Source organism: Miniopterus schreibersii (genome assembly GCF_964146895.1).
Source record: "Miniopterus schreibersii genome assembly, chromosome: 19".
NCBI lineage: Eukaryota > Metazoa > Chordata > Mammalia > Chiroptera > Miniopteridae > Miniopterus > Miniopterus schreibersii.
The window spans coordinates 29401073-29407072 of NC_138119.1; the positions used below are offsets into that span (position 1 = coordinate 29401073).

Here is a 6000-nt window from a genome sequence, read left to right on the forward strand (position 1 = left end):
TATAAATTCTTTATCCATACATGTAATTACAAACACCTAGTTTGCTTTCATATCCTGGCTATTATAAGTAAGGTGGCAAAGAACATATGTGTGCATGTATCTTTTTTATATAATTGGATAAATACCCAGAATTGGAGTTGCTGGGTTATATTGCAGATCTATTTCTAGTTTTTTAAGAAATATCTATCTAGTTCCCTATAGTGGATGCAGAAATTTACAGTCCCACCAACAGTGCACAAGGCTTCCATTGTCTCCACATCCATGCCCACACATGCTGTTTGTTTGTTGGACTTTTGAACATAGGCATCCTGACTGGTGTGATGTGGGATCTCAGTGTTTTGATTTTCATTGTCCTGGTGATTAGTGATATTGAGGATCTTTTCATATGTCTGTTGGCTGTAAGTACATCTTCTTGGAGATATGTCTTTTCATGTCCTCTGCGCATTTCTGACCAGTTCTTTTTTTATTGTTGACATTATTACAGATGTCCCCCATTTTCCCCATCTGTGACTCCATCCACCCAGACCCAGCCCTACCCCCCTACCGCTCTGGCCCTAACCACATTGATGTCTGTGTCTACGGGATATGCATATATGCTCTTTGGCTATTCTCTTCACCTTCTTTCACCCTGCCCGCCCCACCCACATCCCCTCTGACATCTCTCAGATTGTATCATGTATCCATGACCTTGGTTCTATTTTGTTCATCAGTTTATTTTGTTTATTAGATTCCACGTGTAAGTGAGATCCTATGGTATTTTTCTTCCTCTAGCTGGCTTATTTCATTTAGTATAATAATCTCCAGGTCCATCCATGCTGTCACAAAGTGTAAGAGATCCTTCTTTTATCCAGCTGCATAGTATTCTATTGTGTAACTGCAGCATGATAACTCCAACTTTGTTGTTCTTCATCAATAGTGCTTTGGCTATTCAGGGTGTTTTGTGCTTCCATATCAGTTAGGATTATTTCTTGTAGTTCTGAGAAGAATGTCAGGTATTTTAACAAGGATTGCATTGACTCTGCAGATTGCTTTAGGTAGTATAGTCATTTTTATGATATTAATCCTTCCAATCAATAGGCATGTTATATGCTTCCATTTATTTGTGTCCTATTCAATTTCTTCATTCAGTGTCTTATAGTTTCCAAGTACAGGACTTTCTTCTCTTTGATTAAATTTATTTCTAGGTATTTCATTCTTTTAAATGTAATTGTAAATGGGATTGTTTTCTTAATTTCTCCTTCTGATTTTTTGTATTTGTGTACAGGAACATGATGGATTTCTGTATATTAGTTTTGTATCCTGCTACCTCACTGCATTCCTTTATTAATATTTTTAAGTGGTTTAGTGGATTCTTTAGGGATTTCTATACGTAATATCATGTCATTTCCAAATACTGACAGTTTTAAATCTTCCTTTCCAATTTAGATGCCTTTTATTTCTCTTTCTTGTTTGATTGCTGTAGCTAGGAGTTCCAATACTATATTGAAAAATAGCATTAAGAGTGGGCATTCTTTTCTTGTCCCTGAATGCTATTGACCATTTTAGCTGTGGGCTTGTTATATATGGCCTGATAAAGTTGAAGTAAGTTCCTTCTATGCCACTTTGTTGAGAGTTTTCATAAACAGATGTTAAAGTATGTCAAATGTTTTTTCTGCATCTATTGAGATAATCACATGATTTTTTATTATTTCTTTTATTGATGTGATGAATCACATTAATTGTTTTGCAGATGTTGAACCATCCTTGCATCCCTGGTATAAATCCCACTTAATAATGGCATATAATCCTTTTAATGTATGTTGAATTTAGTTTGCTGAAATTTTGTTGAGAATTTTGGTATCTATGTTCATCAGGGATATTGGCTTCTAATTCTCTTTTTGGTAGTGTCCTTGTCTGGTTATGCTTATGAGACTAATGCTGGCCTCATAGTTGAAATTTGGAAGTGTTCCTTCCTCTTCAATATTTAGAAATAGTTGCAGAAGGATAGGTAATAATTCTTTAAATATTGGGTAGAATTTACCAGTGAAGCTGTCTGGTCCTGGGTTTCAGTGTGTTGTTAATTGTATTACTGCTTCAATTTCATTGCTAGTAATTGGTCACATTCTCTGTTTCTTCCAGGTTTAGTCTTGGAAACTTGTATGTTCCTAGAAATTTATCCATTTTTCTAGATTATCTAATTTGTAGGCATAGTACTGTTCACAGTATTCTTTAGTGACCCATTGTATTTCTCTGTTGTCCATGTCTTCTCTTTCATGTTCAATTTTATTTTGTATCCTCTCCTTTTTGAATTATGATTCTTGCTAAAGGTTTGTCAATGTTATTTATCCTTTCAAAGAACCACCTCTTAGTTTCACTAATCTTTTCTATTATGTCACTATTTTCTATTTCATTTATTTCCACTGTAATCTTTATTATTTTCTTCCTTCTATCTTTGGGCTTTGTTTGTTGTCTTTTTCAAGTTTCTTTAGGTGTAAATCAGATTGTTTATTTGGGGTCATTCCTGCTTCTTGATGAAGGCTGGTATAGCTGCAAACTTTCCTCCTATAACTACTTTTGCTGTATTCCATAAATTTTGTATGGTTTAATTTTTGTTTTCATTTTTTTCAGGGTAGTTTCTGTTTTCCTGTTTGATTTTAACTTCTACTGGGCTCTTAGCCCCCACTGAATCTTGTAACTAATTTTTCTGTCATTTACTAGTTATAAAAGAGTGGTGATGTGAAAGCCAAAAAAACCCTGGGCATTTGCAAACACAGTGGAACAAGTCAGAAAGAATCTCTGCATTCTAGTAGAGATAGATCAGAATAGATAGTTTTGGAAGAGTGACTACAAGTAAGGGGGAATTTCAGCTGGAGTGTGTGGGTCTCCCTGAGATAGTTTGCTCAGAGAAAGTCCCTGAGGGGATAACATCACAACTAAGTTTGAAGGATAAGGAGCCAATTATTCAAGAGAAAGGAAGAAAATGTTCGCAGACTGGGGGACAGCAAGTGCAGAAGCCCAAAGAGACAGAGTATGACCTGTCTCATGAAAAGAAGAATCGTTCCTTCCTCCAGTCATTTGTTAAATGCTGTAGGAGAATCACACTCCTTCCCTCCACAGCACCTCTCCTGGGTTAAAATACTAGTATTATGGTGTGGTTCCTGTTGGCCAGTCCCAATAAATTTCAGAAAATATTTATTGATTGCCTACTATGTGCCTGGCACTGGAGATCTAACAGTGAGCAAAACACAGTGGCTGTTGATATTTTTGTGTGTGCAGATGCAAACAGAAAAAGAGTGAAGTAAGGATCATGAAAATAGGAATGGTTTGCTATGGCTCACCAGTGTATCCCCAGAACCAGAACAGGACCTGGCACATACAGGGCAAATATTTACTGAATGAATTCTCCTAAGGAGAGAATGCAGCATACAAACTGTATGTATGATAGGATCCTAAAAATAACTTGGGTACATTAACACACATACATATAATAAAGACAGCTGGAAATATACCAAAGTATTCAATGGTTGTCCTTTGATTATATACAGTTTATACAATAAGCATATATATATATATATATATATATATATATATATATGTGTGTGTGTGTGTATGTGTATGTATGTATATATATACACTCATTCTATTCTATGAAACATGACTCAAACTTAGTGGATGGCCTGCAGGTTTAGTTTATCAGCTATAGGGGAATAGCCTACGATATTATTTATCATTCATTTCTTACTACTTATTTTTTAGGTTGCTTCGAATCTCCCCTAAAATGGGACCCAATCTAATGAAAGAAGAAAAAACACTGCCCAAAAGACATTCGGAAATAGCATAGGATAATATCTATATTGCATGGGAAAAGGAACGTGACTCCATGGTTAAAAAAGAAAAGAAACATGCAAACCAATACTAATACGATTGGGGGGCAACAAGAAGCCTATCACCTTTTTGTACAACAACCACTGTGTGCCCTTTCAACCCTTCTAAATCCCAGGCCCTAGAGCTGGCTCTCACTTAAGGGCTCTGTGCACAACATGTGCTTCCCAGGTCCCTTACAAATCAAGCAGGGAGCTTCCCTGTATGGCTGTCTGGGACGCTTCTGTAAAGCATACACCGAGTAACACCTGGCGTGGGACCCCCAGTCCAACCCAGAGGGGCACAACACCCTACACCAGGATGTCACTGTGCCCAGGGAACACAGCAAAGCCTCCCCACGGGCACAACAGGGACCACAGCAACAAACCCACACACCTGGGCATTCAAGAGCAAGCCCTCACCTCAGCACCCAGTCAGTGCTTCCCATCTTGTTTTTCTAATTGTTGACAGTACTACAGTTGTCCCCCATCCCCCCACCCCTTTGCTCTCACCCACCTAGCCCTCATCACACCCCAGGCCTTCCCCACACTCCTGTCTGTGTCCACGGGTTATGCACATATGCATATATGTTCTCTGGTCAATCTCTAATCATCTTGATTAGCTCAGTCCCCAAACTCCTGCAAGCTTTTGCTAGGGACACAGCTTGGCCCTAGGCAAACACTGACTGCATCCAGAGCTCAGCAAGGCTCAGAGCTGACCTCCAACAACCCTCACCGCGGCACCTGTGGGGCCCCACCGTCCTGCATCCATCACAGCTCAACCCAGAGTATCTGTGGCCACCTCCTCAACCTGCTCTAGTTCGCTCCCAGGGCTGACACCCTTGCCGGTCCCCTACCTGAGCAAATTGGCAGTAGGAGCGCTAGGGCCGCAGAAAGGATCCCAAGGAAGCCCCAAGGAAAGGGCCTCTCGAGGCGGCGGGGAGATGCCCTGAGCGGCTCGTAAGACGCCTTCATTTCTCAGGGTACCAGCGGGAAACCTGAGGGCCCGTGAGCACTTACCTTTTTGAGAGCGGGCGCCAGACGCAACAATCCGCTGACTCAAAGTGTCAGGTGCGTGGCCGCCGGTGGGCGTGGTCCGGGCCCGGCCATCCGGGTCTCGCGGGGCCCAGGACCGGATGCAAGGCGGGGCCTGGGCGCGGGGCGGAGCTTCGGGGCCGGAGGGGCGTGGCGTGGGCCGGGCCGGGCCGGGTCCCACCCGCCGGGGTCAGAGGGCAGCTCGGCTCCGCCCGCGCCCGCCCAGGGACCCTTCGGCCACCTGCGGGGCGGGGCGGCCTAGGTTTGCGGGGCGGGGTGGCCCCCGCCGCGTCCCGAAGCGGGCAGCTGCCCCCGACTCGGGAAGGGCGGAGAGGGAACGAGGGCTGCCGCGGTCACCGTCGCGCCTCCCCGGATCCCTGGCCGGAAGAGGAAAGCGCACCGACCCGGAAAGAGACGCCCGAGCCCGACACTGGGTCGCCTGGGGCCAGCGCCCCTCAGGGCTCCCTTTTGTCCTGGGGCCTCCAGACGGTCGGTGGTGCCAGGGCCCTCGCCCAACACTTGGCAGCAGGCAGGCATCACTAGGGACAGGGCCTGAGGGTCCCGCGGCTGCAGGCCTGCTAGGCTTCAGAAGCGCCAGGGCGGTTTGGCCACTGCGCCGGACCCCAGAGTACAGGACTCTGCCCCGAGGGGACCCCTGGGGAGGTAAGCTCGTGAAACACTGCCGTTAAGCATCTGGGGCGCAACCTATGGGCCCCTTGCCCCTTTAGGAACGAAGTGTGTTGAAGATGAAATACACATGCTGGAAGAGGTCAGGAGGGGGTGTATCAGGTGCCGAGCTCTGGGTGCGATTCATGCCGCGCTGGGGGGTGAGAGCTGACGAGAGGGGGAACTTCTGTGGTGGAACAAGCTCCATTCCGGGACCCTGAGCGTGAGCAACAGTCATTTGTAGAGTTGTGAGGTTGTAAGTAAATTTTAAAAAGGAACGTGAGGGCTATTAAAGAGCATACGAAAGGAGCTGGCGTTTTGTTGCTTAGTTGGCAAAGAATCAGAATGTCAAAATTGCGAGGAAACATTTTGTGAGTAGCAGCATCCTCAAATTTTTAGTTTGTAATGTAAATTTTTTGTAGGTTTAAAGTTTTTAAGTGGACGTGACTTTTAAACCACT

General features: G+C 44.0%; 1 protein-coding gene across 1 annotated transcript in view; it reads right to left on the reverse strand.

Annotated features, from left to right (window-relative positions):
* Window positions 1-4973, reverse strand: part of LOC308548711 (complement receptor type 1-like) — a 134266-nt gene extending 129293 nt beyond the window's left edge. Inside the window, exon 1 of the mRNA XM_081120666.1 lies at window positions 4860-4973. The gene's annotated coding sequence lies outside the window, so the exon portion shown is untranslated. The remainder of the gene's footprint in view (window positions 1-4859) is intronic.
* Between the last annotated feature and the right edge of the window lie 1027 nt (window positions 4974-6000).